This window comes from Aythya ferina (assembly GCF_964211825.1).
Source record: "Aythya ferina genome assembly, chromosome: 9".
NCBI classification, from domain to species: Eukaryota; Metazoa; Chordata; class Aves; order Anseriformes; family Anatidae; genus Aythya; species Aythya ferina.
Genome location: NC_140305.1, coordinates 8,173,628 through 8,188,796, shown reverse-complemented (window position 1 = coordinate 8,188,796; position 15,169 = coordinate 8,173,628). Strand labels below are relative to the sequence as shown.

The 15,169-nt window shown below is 51.8% G+C and overlaps 1 protein-coding gene and 2 long non-coding RNA genes across 3 annotated transcripts in view; 1 reads left to right on the top strand and 2 right to left on the bottom strand.

The window, feature by feature from the left end:
* The window catches only part of LOC311441428 (uncharacterized protein), a 225,271-nt gene that overhangs the window by 85,886 nt on the left and 124,216 nt on the right, over positions 1–15,169 (top strand). The gene's annotated exons all lie outside the window — the stretch shown is intronic.
* Positions 5,083–6,819, bottom strand: LOC311441660. The gene is made up of 2 exons (XR_014696125.1): positions 5,467–6,819; positions 5,083–5,385 (listed from the first exon to the last, which is right to left on the bottom strand). It is a non-coding gene; the product is annotated as an uncharacterized lncRNA (long non-coding RNA).
* On the bottom strand, positions 11,956–13,692 carry LOC311441661. Its single transcript, XR_014696126.1, has 2 exons — positions 12,340–13,692; positions 11,956–12,258 (listed from the first exon to the last, which is right to left on the bottom strand). It is a non-coding gene; the product is annotated as an uncharacterized lncRNA (long non-coding RNA).

Sequence of the window (15,169 nt, the reverse complement as noted above, 5' to 3'; positions counted from 1 at the left end):
ACCTCTGCTCCATCATAGCCAGGCGCCGCCCCATTGGCTGCCTGCCTTAGCGCCTCTGGGCGCAGCCAATAGCGAGGCCGCTGGCGCTTGTTGCTAGGCAGCATGGAGCTGTGGCAGCCGATGGGCGCCAGGAGGCCGCAAGGCAGGGCTGGCCTCCCAGGGCTGAGGCCTGGCGCAGTGCCTGGCAGGAGCCATGAGGCTTTCCTGACACCACTTCCAGCTCTGCCTCGCCTTGCCTCCAGCCCTCCAAGAGGCTCGTTTTGGCGCTAGGAGCAAGCAAACTGCTCCAGCAAGGTGGCGGCAGCATTGTGCAGGGCACACTGACATTGCCCATCAGTCAATCCCTCCTCTGTCCCCGGTGACACAGAGTACACTGCCCGCTTAGCCGTGCTGCCCACAGACATGAAATTGGGTCCTCGGTGTCCTGAAAGGGTACAAACCAAAGCCAGTTTTGCTGACACAGCCCACAGGACTAAACTCGGTTAAACCATGCACCGTGAGAATGCCAGTCTCTTCCTTCCTCACCCAAACTGCTCATTGCCAGGTAGCTTTTGCATCAGCTTCTTGCAGAACTGGATCTTCAGTGTTCGTACAGCTCTGCAAAGCTTCCGCTCTGCAAACGTTTGAGTCTGTGGACTGCGGAAGGACCAAGGCCCCACTATGCAACTCGCCGTTCGATGTCGTCTTCAAAACCAGGGGTTCTTATTGATGCAAGCCTGGTCTAGAAAGACTGCATCTTCCTCTTTTCAATTGTTAGGGGTAACCCAAGTGTTAGAAGACTGTGGAAACATTGTATTAATGGAGCTGCTACTCCAATAGGTTAAACAGAAGATAGAGAAACGTAGGCGTTGCGGGGCTCGTTTCACAGAGTTGTAGGGGTTGGAAGGGACCTCCAGAGATCATCGGGTCCAACTCCCCTGCCAAAGCAGGTTTCCTAGAGCAGGTTGCACAAGTAGGCGTCCAGATGGGGCTTGAATATCTGCAGAGAGTCCTCAGCCTCCCTGGGCAGCCTGTTCCAGTGCTCCGTCACCCTCACCGTGAAGAAGTTCTTTCGCGTAGTGGTGCGGAACTTCCTGTGCTCCATTTTGCAGCCATTGCCCCTTGTCCTGTCCCCACAGACCACTGAAAAGCGGTTGGCCATATCCCTGTGTCTCCCACACCTCAGGTATTTATAGACACTGATAAGATCCCCTCTCAGTCTTCTTATCTCCAGGCTGAACGAAGCCAGGTCTCTCAGCCTTTCCTCCTAGGGGAGATGCTCCCGTATCCTGTCTGTGAGCCTCCGCTGGACTCTTTCCAGGAGATCCCTGTCTTTTTTGTACAGGGGAGCCCAGAACTGGACACAGTACTCCAGGTGAGACCTGACCAGGGCAGAGTAGAGGGGCAGCATCACCTCCCTTGACCTGCTGTCCACGCTCCTTTTAATGCACCCCAGGATCCCGTTGGCCTTCCTGGCCACCAGGGCACACTGCTGGCTCATGGCCAACCTGTCGTCCCCCAGGTCCTTCTCGGCAGAGCTCCTCTCCAGCAGGTCGTCCCCCAGCCTGTACTGATACATGCGGTTGTTCCTTCTGTTATAAATGGAGTCTCACCTCAAACTGAATTTAGTAATATTTATAAAAGGAATATTTATAAAAGGTATAAAAGGCAAGTAAACAGCGCTGGGTGTGCGGGGAGTCTACGCTCCACCAACACGCACACGCGAACATCAAGCATTCTAAATATACAGAACATTGCTTTTACAAACTAAACCCGAGTCTGCCTATACATACGTACAATCAGGAAAGGTAAAAAACAATCCTTTAAGTTCCACGACTTACTAAACTTGAGTACGCCTATACATAGGTACAATCAGAAAAGGTAACAAACAATCCTTTAAGTTCCATGACTTAACAGTCTCCATTTTCCATTCCTTTTCTTCATTACAAACACCGGAGAATTCCAGGGCTAGTCGTGGGAGCAATATGTCTCGCTTTAAGTTGTTAAGCAACTCGGTCTTCGGGCCTTATGTATCCCGTTCTTCCTGCATCAAAGAAAAGCATATTCATCTCCTTTTCAAGACCAACAGGGCCTGGGTCAAAAGGCACGTCCAGGTCACCAGGGGGTGGAACAGCAAAGGCCTTCGATGGCTGTAGCAGCAGAGGGGCCGATGGCGTAGCAGTCGGATCAGTAAAGGAGCCCGCAGCTCCCTCACTGTCTGGCAAACCACACGTGTTGGACTGTGGTCCCACATGTCTCTTTAAGGCCTCAGAGACTGCTCGCCAGGTACCGAGCAATCTCACTGCAACCTTGTCGTTTTTAGTTGCAGAGTCCCACACCTTGACCTCAATTTGGTCCCATGTTTCAGGATCGTAAACTGTCCAACTGTTAAGAAGGAGAATAAGCCGTAAGGTTACCAGGACAGTCTTTGTTTCTAAGGACGTATGATTCCCCATAATGCGCAACTGCTTACCAGCGATGGCCAGCTGTGTGTGAGGCTCCGCTTGTCTCAGCTTGAGCTTCTCTCCAGCTCCGGTGCACCTGTTTCCAGCGACTTTCAGTATGAGCTTCTCTGAGCCGTTTGCTGAGTTTGGCCGAACCGATCTTCATGAGGCGATCAATGTGCCTCTTCCCATCCTGGTCTCCGTTCTGCTAGCCCGTTCCTTTTCATTCCTTCTTTCTGCTTCTTTATTGATGACATAACTTCATCGCATCGCGTTGCCTTTTTTTTTTTTTTTTTTTTAATTATCTTGAGGGCAGGCTCCCCTCTTATACCCTTCACCCCACAGCAGTCCTTTTCAAAAACAACTTTTCATTGGTCAAACAACTCTGCAAATAACAACAGCAAACACCCAGAAACTTCCATGCCTTAATGGCTGGAGAACAAGCAACCCTGAGACTGCATGGGGTCTCCTGAATCACCCTTCTTTGTTCCCTCTAAACTCTTTTACATTCCTGATGGCTGCATCGTTAAGAGTCTACTGTTATCGTTAACCACAAAGTTTGCCGCCCCCCATGGCCACACTCCCACATCTCCCCCTTCTTTATTAATATCAACCATCTTCTCAACACGAATCACCGCTCCATATATAACACTTCCCAGGTGCAACTTGCTTTTGTTAAACCTCATCTGGTTTCTTCCTGCCCAGCTCTCCAGCCTGTCCGGGTCTCGCTGAATGGCAGCACAGCCTTCTGGCGTGCAAGCCACTCCTCCCAGCTTTGTATCATCAGCGTACTTGCTGAGGGTGGACACTGTTCCCTCATCAGAGTCGCTGATGAAGCTGTCGAACAAGATGGGACCCAGCACCGACCCCTGAGCTTGTCACGGGTCTCCAACTGGTCTCTGCGCCGCCGATCACCACCCTCTGAGCTCGGCCAGTCAGCCAGTTCTCAACCCACCTTACTGTCCGCTCTTCTGTCCCACGCTTTGTCAGCTTTGTTAGCAGGGTATCATGGGAGACAGTAGCAAGAGCCTTTCCCTTTTGTTGTGTTGTTGTTGCTTGGTTTTGGAGATTCACATCACACTCCGTGGTAGAAAAGTTTAGCGCATCGGCATCCCACTGGGAAGACACAAAATGCACTCCCAAAGTCTTTCCCCGTCTCCTTAGCACTGGAGGTGCCTTAAGAGGAGAGCAGTCATGGCTGGGCCCCTGCAACGCTAGCAAATTCTATGAAAAGTTGCATTCGGCTGAAAAGTAAGTGAATGACATGAACATGATCTCACTATTTGAACTAATGGGTTAAATGTCCACTCCTGCAAAAATACTCCAAGAAATAATCCAATAGGTTATGTGTAGTGAGACAATCACAGCTGAAACTGCCACAAAGTGCCGATGGTGAGAAACAAACAACAAAGCCGTTTCCTTCTCTGACAGCGGAACACCTTGCTCAGGGAAGACCCCCATGTGTCGCCTTCAGAAAGCCTGCGGCACCCTCCACCTCGTGCTCCATCAGCAGGTTGAAGAAGGTGAGAGGGAGCAGCTGACGGAAGACTGCTCTATCCAGAGTGTGGGGTCTACTGTGAAATTTTCCACTGAAATTGTGTCCATTTCTGAGGATTGTATTTCAAGGAACATGCACACCAAGCAGAAAGCACCCAAGGAACCCAGGAAGCAATGCTAAGAACGACCCTTCTTAGGATCAGACTTTTAGGAAACATGGTCTGTAAGGAAAGATTAAACATTGGATTAATGGACTAAGGCTTTAATGTCAAGAGAAGGCAGAACCGAGATGTGGAGAAGGATGCTGCAAATAAAAAGCGAGCAAACTCCTCCCCAGGCCATAGATTTAGGACAAGGAAGAAAGGACTTCAGATGCAGCAAAGGGACTTTAGTTTAGATGTTACAGCGTGGTGCTTTTACTCGGGTGGGCAGCCGAGTTCCACCATGGCCGCTGTCTCACTCCCCCTCCTGAAAGGGAAAGGGAGAGAAAATACGATGCCAAGGGCTCAAGGGCTGAGATAAGGACGGGGAGCTCACTCAGCAGGTGTCGTGATGGGCAAAGCAGACTCAGAGTAGGGAGACAGTAAGGTTTTCCCCCCCCCAGTCCACCCTCTCCCACCTCCTCCCCCTGAGCGGCTCAGGGGAGCGGGGCAATGGGGGCTGCGGTCAGTCTGTAGCACCTTGTCTCCGCCGCTCCTTCTCGGTCGCTCTCTGCCCCTGCTCCACTGGGGTCTCCTCCACGGGCTGCAGCGTGGAACCCTGCTCCACCGTGGTACACCATGGGCTGCAGGGGGACAGCCTGCTTCTCCGTGGTCCTCACCACAGGCTGCAGGCTCCGGCGCCTGGAGCACCTCTCCCCCTCCCTCTTCACTGACCTTGGCGTCTGCAAGGCTGTTTCTCATTCCTCCCTCTCTCCCAGCTGCTCTTCCGCAGCAATTTTTGTTTGTTTGTTTGTTTGTTTTTGTTTCTTTTCACCTTTTTAAAATCTGGCCTCACAGAGGCGCAAACAACAGCGCTTCTTGGCCTGGCTGTGGCCAGCAGCGGGCCCTTCTCTAACATGGCGCAGTTTCTGGATTCTTCTCACAGAACCCACCCTGATGGCCCCCCCGCTACCAAAACCTTGCCACGTAAACCCAGTACATGAGGCAAGAGAACTCGGAAATGGTTTGAAAGAGATTTATAACAGCATGACACAACATGGCACCTCCTAGTACAAAAAAGACAGCTCTACATGAAATGATCGGTTGGCAGATTGAAAACAAACAGAAGAATGTGCTTCTTCACACGTCAGGCACGGAGCTGTCGGTCTGGCTGCAGACATGGTAGATGCCAAAAAGCGCCTCATTGTAGAAAACACCAAAAGCTGCATGATGAAGAGATCCTGAAAAGCTGAACTATGAAGAACTCCTCATGGACGACAATGAAGAATACACCAGAAGCTGCATGCAGAAGCACTCCTCGGGACCTGGAATGAGAAAAAAAAAAACCACCAAATGTTAGAAGATGAAGCGCTTCTCAGGGACTGGAAGGTGAAAACAACACCAACATTGGCATGATGAAGCTCTCCTCAGGGAAAACACGGTGAAGAACCCCAAAGGCTGGATGGTGCAGAACTCCTCAGGGCCGCAGTGAAGAAAACACCACAAGCTGCACCACGAAGCTCTCCTCAGGGGCCAAGGAGAAGAGAACCAGAAAAGCTGCGCGATGAAGAACTCCTCAGGACCGTAGTGAAGAACACACCAAAAGCCGCACGCAGAAGCACACTTCAGGGGCCGCAGGGAGAAGAAACCTTCCAAAAAGCTCCACGAAGCATTTCTCCTCAAGCGCCACAGTGAAGAAAACACAACGAGCTGAATATAGTGAAGCCCTCCTCAGGGGAAACGTGGTGTGGGGAAAACCCCCAAAAGCTGCACGATGAAGAGCTCCTCAGCGACGCAGTGAAGAAAACACCAAAAGCTGCTCAAGAAGGCACTCCTCAGAAGCTGCAGTGGAGAAACACCAAAAGCTGGACGATGAAGCTCTCCTAAAGTGGAAACGTGGATCCCAAGAAGCTGAACGATGAAGAACTCCTCATGGGCCACAACGAAGGATACGCCAGAAGCCGCACGCAGAAGTACTCCTCGGGGCCTAGAATGAGAAAAAAAAAAAACAACACCAAATGTTAGAAGATGAAACACTTCTCAGGGGCTGGAAGGTGAAAACCACACCAAAAGCGGCATGATGAAGCTCTCATCAAGGAAAACATGGTGAGGAGAACGCCAAAGGCTGGATGGTGCAGAACTCCTCAGGGCCGAGTAGAAGAAAACACCACAAGCTGCATGATGAACTCCTCCGGGCCGTAGTGAAGAAAACACCAAAATCTGCACAATGATGCATTCCTCCGGAGTCCCAAAGTGAAGAGAAGCCCAAAAGCTGCGCGATGAAGAATTCCTCAGGGACCACAAGGTGAAGAAAACACAAAAAGCTCCACAAAGAATTACTCCTCAAGCGCCACGGTGAAGAAAATGCAAAAAAGCTGAATGATGAAGCACTCCTCAGGGGAAACGTGGTGTGAAGAACCCCAAAAGCTGCACAATGAAGGCATCCTCAGTGGAAACGCAGTGAAGGAAACACAACAAGCTGGACGCAGAAGTACTCCTCAAGTCGCAGTGAAGAAAACACCAAAAGCTGCTCAAGAAAGCACTCCTCAGAGGCTGCAGTGGAGAACCACCAAAAGCTGAACGATGCAGAACTGCTCAGAGCTGCCGTGATAAGAACACCAAAAGCTGCACGACGACACCCTCCTGCGGGGTCACACAGTGAAGACAACACCGAGAGCTGCACACAGGAGCACTCCTCAGGGGCCACAAGCAACCCAAAGGCTGCGCCTCGCCTGTGCGCCACCATCGCCGGAGTGCCGCAGCCCCAGCACACCCAGCACCTTGTCACCCACCCTGCCCTGTGACACCTCTGCTCCATCATAGCCAGGCGCCGCCCCATTGGCTGCCTGCCTTAGCGCCTCTGGGCGCAGCCAATAGCGAGGCCGCTGGCGCTTGTTGCTAGGCAGCATGGAGCTGTGGCAGCCGATGGGCGCCAGGAGGCCGCAAGGCAGGGCTGGCCTCCCAGGGCTGAGGCCTGGCGCAGTGCCTGGCAGGAGCCATGAGGCTTTCCTGACACCACTTCCAGCTCTGCCTCGCCTTGCCTCCAGCCCTCCAAGAGGCTCGTTTTGGCGCTAGGAGCAAGCAAACTGCTCCAGCAAGGTGGCGGCAGCATTGTGCAGGGCACACTGACATTGCCCATCAGTCAATCCCTCCTCTGTCCCCGGTGACACAGAGTACACTGCCCGCTTAGCCGTGCTGCCCACAGACATGAAATTGGGTCCTCGGTGTCCTGAAAGGGTGCAAACCAAAGCCAGTTTTGCTGACACAGCCCACAGGACTAAACTCGGTTAAACCATGCACCGTGAGAATGCCAGTCTCTTCCTTCCTCACCCAAACTGCTCATTGCCAGGTAGCTTTTGCATCAGCTTCTTGCAGAACTGGATCTTCAGTGTTCGTACAGCTCTGCAAAGCTTCCGCTCTGCAAACGTTTGAGTCTGTGGACTGCGGAAGGACCAAGGCCCCACTATGCAACTCGCCGTTCGATGTCGTCTTCAAAACCAGGGGTTCTTATTGATGCAAGCCTGGTCTAGAAAGACTGCATCTTCCTCTTTTCAATTGTTAGGGGTAACCCAAGTGTTAGAAGACTGTGGAAACATTGTATTAATGGAGCTGCTACTCCAATAGGTTAAACAGAAGATAGAGAAACGTAGGCGTTGCGGGGCTCGTTTCACAGAGTTGTAGGGGTTGGAAGGGACCTCCAGAGATCATCGGGTCCAACTCCCCTGCCAAAGCAGGTTTCCTAGAGCAGGTTGCACAAGTAGGCGTCCAGATGGGGCTTGAATATCTGCAGAGAGTCCTCAGCCTCCCTGGGCAGCCTGTTCCAGTGCTCCGTCACCCTCACCGTGAAGAAGTTCTTTCGCGTAGTGGTGCGGAACTTCCTGTGCTCCATTTTGCAGCCATTGCCCCTTGTCCTGTCCCCACAGACCACTGAAAAGCGGTTGGCCATATCCCTGTGTCTCCCACACCTCAGGTATTTATAGACACTGATAAGATCCCCTCTCAGTCTTCTTATCTCCAGGCTGAACGAAGCCAGGTCTCTCAGCCTTTCCTCCTAGGGGAGATGCTCCCGTATCCTGTCTGTGAGCCTCCGCTGGACTCTTTCCAGGAGATCCCTGTCTTTTTTGTACAGGGGAGCCCAGAACTGGACACAGTACTCCAGGTGAGACCTGACCAGGGCAGAGTAGAGGGGCAGCATCACCTCCCTTGACCTGCTGTCCACGCTCCTTTTAATGCACCCCAGGATCCCGTTGGCCTTCCTGGCCACCAGGGCACACTGCTGGCTCATGGCCAACCTGTCGTCCCCCAGGTCCTTCTCGGCAGAGCTCCTCTCCAGCAGGTCGTCCCCCAGCCTGTACTGATACATGCGGTTGTTCCTTCTGTTATAAATGGAGTCTCACCTCAAACTGAATTTAGTAATATTTATAAAAGGAATATTTATAAAAGGTATAAAAGGCAAGTAAACAGCGCTGGGTGTGCGGGGAGTCTACGCTCCACCAACACGCACACGCGAACATCAAGCATTCTAAATATACAGAACATTGCTTTTACAAACTAAACCCGAGTCTGCCTATACATACGTACAATCAGGAAAGGTAAAAAACAATCCTTTAAGTTCCACGACTTACTAAACTTGAGTACGCCTATACATAGGTACAATCAGAAAAGGTAACAAACAATCCTTTAAGTTCCATGACTTAACAGTCTCCATTTTCCATTCCTTTTCTTCATTACAAACACCGGAGAATTCCAGGGCTAGTCGTGGGAGCAATATGTCTCGCTTTAAGTTGTTAAGCAACTCGGTCTTCGGGCCTTATGTATCCCGTTCTTCCTGCATCAAAGAAAAGCATATTCATCTCCTTTTCAAGACCAACAGGGCCTGGGTCAAAAGGCACGTCCAGGTCACCAGGGGGTGGAACAGCAAAGGCCTTCGATGGCTGTAGCAGCAGAGGGGCCGATGGCGTAGCAGTCGGATCAGTAAAGGAGCCCGCAGCTCCCTCACTGTCTGGCAAACCACACGTGTTGGACTGTGGTCCCACATGTCTCTTTAAGGCCTCAGAGACTGCTCGCCAGGTACCGAGCAATCTCACTGCAACCTTGTCGTTTTTAGTTGCAGAGTCCCACACCTTGACCTCAATTTGGTCCCATGTTTCAGGATCGTAAACTGTCCAACTGTTAAGAAGGAGAATAAGCCGTAAGGTTACCAGGACAGTCTTTGTTTCTAAGGACGTATGATTCCCCATAATGCGCAACTGCTTACCAGCGATGGCCAGCTGTGTGTGAGGCTCCGCTTGTCTCAGCTTGAGCTTCTCTCCAGCTCCGGTGCACCTGTTTCCAGCGACTTTCAGTATGAGCTTCTCTGAGCCGTTTGCTGAGTTTGGCCGAACCGATCTTCATGAGGCGATCAATGTGCCTCTTCCCATCCTGGTCTCCGTTCTGCTAGCCCGTTCCTTTTCATTCCTTCTTTCTGCTTCTTTATTGATGACATAACTTCATCGCATCGCGTTGCCTTTTTTTTTTTTTTTTTTTTAATTATCTTGAGGGCAGGCTCCCCTCTTATACCCTTCACCCCACAGCAGTCCTTTTCAAAAACAACTTTTCATTGGTCAAACAACTCTGCAAATAACAACAGCAAACACCCAGAAACTTCCATGCCTTAATGGCTGGAGAACAAGCAACCCTGAGACTGCATGGGGTCTCCTGAATCACCCTTCTTTGTTCCCTCTAAACTCTTTTACATTCCTGATGGCTGCATCGTTAAGAGTCTACTGTTATCGTTAACCACAAAGTTTGCCGCCCCCCATGGCCACACTCCCACATCTCCCCCTTCTTTATTAATATCAACCATCTTCTCAACACGAATCACCGCTCCATATATAACACTTCCCAGGTGCAACTTGCTTTTGTTAAACCTCATCTGGTTTCTTCCTGCCCAGCTCTCCAGCCTGTCCGGGTCTCGCTGAATGGCAGCACAGCCTTCTGGCGTGCAAGCCACTCCTCCCAGCTTTGTATCATCAGCGTACTTGCTGAGGGTGGACACTGTTCCCTCATCAGAGTCGCTGATGAAGCTGTCGAACAAGATGGGACCCAGCACCGACCCCTGAGCTTGTCACGGGTCTCCAACTGGTCTCTGCGCCGCCGATCACCACCCTCTGAGCTCGGCCAGTCAGCCAGTTCTCAACCCACCTTACTGTCCGCTCTTCTGTCCCACGCTTTGTCAGCTTTGTTAGCAGGGTATCATGGGAGACAGTAGCAAGAGCCTTTCCCTTTTGTTGTGTTGTTGTTGCTTGGTTTTGGAGATTCACATCACACTCCGTGGTAGAAAAGTTTAGCGCATCGGCATCCCACTGGGAAGACACAAAATGCACTCCCAAAGTCTTTCCCCGTCTCCTTAGCACTGGAGGTGCCTTAAGAGGAGAGCAGTCATGGCTGGGCCCCTGCAACGCTAGCAAATTCTATGAAAAGTTGCATTCGGCTGAAAAGTAAGTGAATGACATGAACATGATCTCACTATTTGAACTAATGGGTTAAATGTCCACTCCTGCAAAAATACTCCAAGAAATAATCCAATAGGTTATGTGTAGTGAGACAATCACAGCTGAAACTGCCACAAAGTGCCGATGGTGAGAAACAAACAACAAAGCCGTTTCCTTCTCTGACAGCGGAACACCTTGCTCAGGGAAGACCCCCATGTGTCGCCTTCAGAAAGCCTGCGGCACCCTCCACCTCGTGCTCCATCAGCAGGTTGAAGAAGGTGAGAGGGAGCAGCTGACGGAAGACTGCTCTATCCAGAGTGTGGGGTCTACTGTGAAATTTTCCACTGAAATTGTGTCCATTTCTGAGGATTGTATTTCAAGGAACATGCACACCAAGCAGAAAGCACCCAAGGAACCCAGGAAGCAATGCTAAGAACGACCCTTCTTAGGATCAGACTTTTAGGAAACATGGTCTGTAAGGAAAGATTAAACATTGGATTAATGGACTAAGGCTTTAATGTCAAGAGAAGGCAGAACCGAGATGTGGAGAAGGATGCTGCAAATAAAAAGCGAGCAAACTCCTCCCCAGGCCATAGATTTAGGACAAGGAAGAAAGGACTTCAGATGCAGCAAAGGGACTTTAGTTTAGATGTTACAGCGTGGTGCTTTTACTCGGGTGGGCAGCCGAGTTCCACCATGGCCGCTGTCTCACTCCCCCTCCTGAAAGGGAAAGGGAGAGAAAATACGATGCCAAGGGCTCAAGGGCTGAGATAAGGACGGGGAGCTCACTCAGCAGGTGTCGTGATGGGCAAAGCAGACTCAGAGTAGGGAGACAGTAAGGTTTTCCCCCCCCCAGTCCACCCTCTCCCACCTCCTCCCCCTGAGCGGCTCAGGGGAGCGGGGCAATGGGGGCTGCGGTCAGTCTGTAGCACCTTGTCTCCGCCGCTCCTTCTCGGTTGCTCTCTGCCCCTGCTCCACTGGGGTCTCCTCCACGGGCTGCAGCGTGGAACCCTGCTCCACCGTGGTACACCATGGGCTGCAGGGGGACAGCCTGCTTCTCCGTGGTCCTCACCACAGGCTGCAGGCTCCGGCGCCTGGAGCACCTCTCCCCCTCCCTCTTCACTGACCTTGGCGTCTGCAAGGCTGTTTCTCATTCCTCCCTCTCTCCCAGCTGCTCTTCCGCAGCAATTTTTGTTTGTTTGTTTGTTTGTTTGTTTGTTTTTGTTTCTTTTCACCTTTTTAAAATCTGGCCTCACAGAGGCGCAAACAACAGCGCTTCTTGGCCTGGCTGTGGCCAGCAGCGGGCCCTTCTCTAACATGGCGCAGTTTCTGGATTCTTCTCACAGAACCCACCCTGATGGCCCCCCCGCTACCAAAACCTTGCCACGTAAACCCAGTACATGAGGCAAGAGAACTCGGAAATGGTTTGAAAGAGATTTATAACAGCATGACACAACATGGCACCTCCTAGTACAAAAAAGACAGCTCTACATGAAATGATCGGTTGGCAGATTGAAAACAAACAGAAGAATGTGCTTCTTCACACGTCAGGCACGGAGCTGTCGGTCTGGCTGCAGACATGGTAGATGCCAAAAAGCGCCTCATTGTAGAAAACACCAAAAGCTGCATGATGAAGAGATCCTGAAAAGCTGAACTATGAAGAACTCCTCATGGACGACAATGAAGAATACACCAGAAGCTGCATGCAGAAGCACTCCTCGGGACCTGGAATGAGAAAAAAAAAAAACACCAAATGTTAGAAGATGAAGCGCTTCTCAGGGACTGGAAGGTGAAAACAACACCAACATTGGCATGATGAAGCTCTCCTCAGGGAAAACACGGTGAAGAACCCCAAAGGCTGGATGGTGCAGAACTCCTCAGGGCCGCAGTGAAGAAAACACCACAAGCTGCACCACGAAGCTCTCCTCAGGGGCCAAGGAGAAGAGAACCAGAAAAGCTGCGCGATGAAGAACTCCTCAGGACCGTAGTGAAGAACACACCAAAAGCCGCACGCAGAAGCACACTTCAGGGGCCGCAGGGAGAAGAAACCTTCCAAAAAGCTCCACGAAGCATTTCTCCTCAAGCGCCACAGTGAAGAAAACACAACGAGCTGAATATAGTGAAGCCCTCCTCAGGGGAAACGTGGTGTGGGGAAAACCCCCAAAAGCTGCACGATGAAGAGCTCCTCAGCGACGCAGTGAAGAAAACACCAAAAGCTGCTCAAGAAGGCACTCCTCAGAAGCTGCAGTGGAGAAACACCAAAAGCTGGACGATGAAGCTCTCCTAAAGTGGAAACGTGGATCCCAAGAAGCTGAACGATGAAGAACTCCTCATGGGCCACAACGAAGGATACGCCAGAAGCCGCACGCAGAAGTACTCCTCGGGGCCTAGAATGAGAAAAAAAAAAAACAACACCAAATGTTAGAAGATGAAACACTTCTCAGGGGCTGGAAGGTGAAAACCACACCAAAAGCGGCATGATGAAGCTCTCATCAAGGAAAACATGGTGAGGAGAACGCCAAAGGCTGGATGGTGCAGAACTCCTCAGGGCCGAGTAGAAGAAAACACCACAAGCTGCATGATGAACTCCTCCGGGCCGTAGTGAAGAAAACACCAAAATCTGCACAATGATGCATTCCTCCGGAGTCCCAAAGTGAAGAGAAGCCCAAAAGCTGCGCGATGAAGAATTCCTCAGGGACCACAAGGTGAAGAAAACACAAAAAGCTCCACAAAGAATTACTCCTCAAGCGCCACGGTGAAGAAAATGCAAAAAAGCTGAATGATGAAGCACTCCTCAGGGGAAACGTGGTGTGAAGAACCCCAAAAGCTGCACAATGAAGGCATCCTCAGTGGAAACGCAGTGAAGGAAACACAACAAGCTGGACGCAGAAGTACTCCTCAAGTCGCAGTGAAGAAAACACCAAAAGCTGCTCAAGAAAGCACTCCTCAGAGGCTGCAGTGGAGAACCACCAAAAGCTGAACGATGCAGAACTGCTCAGAGCTGCCGTGATAAGAACACCAAAAGCTGCACGACGACACCCTCCTGCGGGGTCACACAGTGAAGACAACACCGAGAGCTGCACACAGGAGCACTCCTCAGGGGCCACAAGCAACCCAAAGGCTGCGCCTCGCCTGTGCGCCACCATCGCCGGAGTGCCGCAGCCCCAGCACACCCAGCACCTTGTCACCCACCCTGCCCTGTGACACCTCTGCTCCATCATAGCCAGGCGCCGCCCCATTGGCTGCCTGCCTTAGCGCCTCTGGGCGCAGCCAATAGCGAGGCCGCTGGCGCTTGTTGCTAGGCAGCATGGAGCTGTGGCAGCCGATGGGCGCCAGGAGGCCGCAAGGCAGGGCTGGCCTCCCAGGGCTGAGGCCTGGCGCAGTGCCTGGCAGGAGCCATGAGGCTTTCCTGACACCACTTCCAGCTCTGCCTCGCCTTGCCTCCAGCCCTCCAAGAGGCTCGTTTTGGCGCTAGGAGCAAGCAAACTGCTCCAGCAAGGTGGCGGCAGCATTGTGCAGGGCACACTGACATTGCCCATCAGTCAATCCCTCCTCTGTCCCCGGTGACACAGAGTACACTGCCCGCTTAGCCGTGCTGCCCACAGACATGAAATTGGGTCCTCGGTGTCCTGAAAGGGTGCAAACCAAAGCCAGTTTTGCTGACACAGCCCACAGGACTAAACTCGGTTAAACCATGCACCGTGAGAATGCCAGTCTCTTCCTTCCTCACCCAAACTGCTCATTGCCAGGTAGCTTTTGCATCAGCTTCTTGCAGAACTGGATCTTCAGTGTTCGTACAGCTCTGCAAAGCTTCCGCTCTGCAAACGTTTGAGTCTGTGGACTGCGGAAGGACCAAGGCCCCACTATGCAACTCGCCGTTCGATGTCGTCTTCAAAACCAGGGGTTCTTATTGATGCAAGCCTGGTCTAGAAAGACTGCATCTTCCTCTTTTCAATTGTTAGGGGTAACCCAAGTGTTAGAAGACTGTGGAAACATTGTATTAATGGAGCTGCTACTCCAATAGGTTAAACAGAAGATAGAGAAACGTAGGCGTTGCGGGGCTCGTTTCACAGAGTTGTAGGGGTTGGAAGGGACCTCCAGAGATCATCGGGTCCAACTCCCCTGCCAAAGCAGGTTTCCTAGAGCAGGTTGCACAAGTAGGCGTCCAGATGGGGCTTGAATATCTGCAGAGAGTCCTCAGCCTCCCTGGGCAGCCTGTTCCAGTGCTCCGTCACCCTCACCGTGAAGAAGTTCTTTCGCGTAGTGGTGCGGAACTTCCTGTGCTCCATTTTGCAGCCATTGCCCCTTGTCCTGTCCCCACAGACCACTGAAAAGCGGTTGGCCATATCCCTGTGTCTCCCACACCTCAGGTATTTATAGACACTGATAAGATCCCCTCTCAGTCTTCTTATCTCCAGGCTGAACGAAGCCAGGTCTCTCAGCCTTTCCTCCTAGGGGAGATGCTCCCGTATCCTGTCTGTGAGCCTCCGCTGGACTCTTTCCAGGAGATCCCTGTCTTTTTTGTACAGGGGAGCCCAGAACTGGACACAGTACTCCAGGTGAGACCTGACCAGGGCAGAGTAGAGGGGCAGCATCACCTCCCTTGACCTGCTGTCCACGCTCCTTTTAATGCACC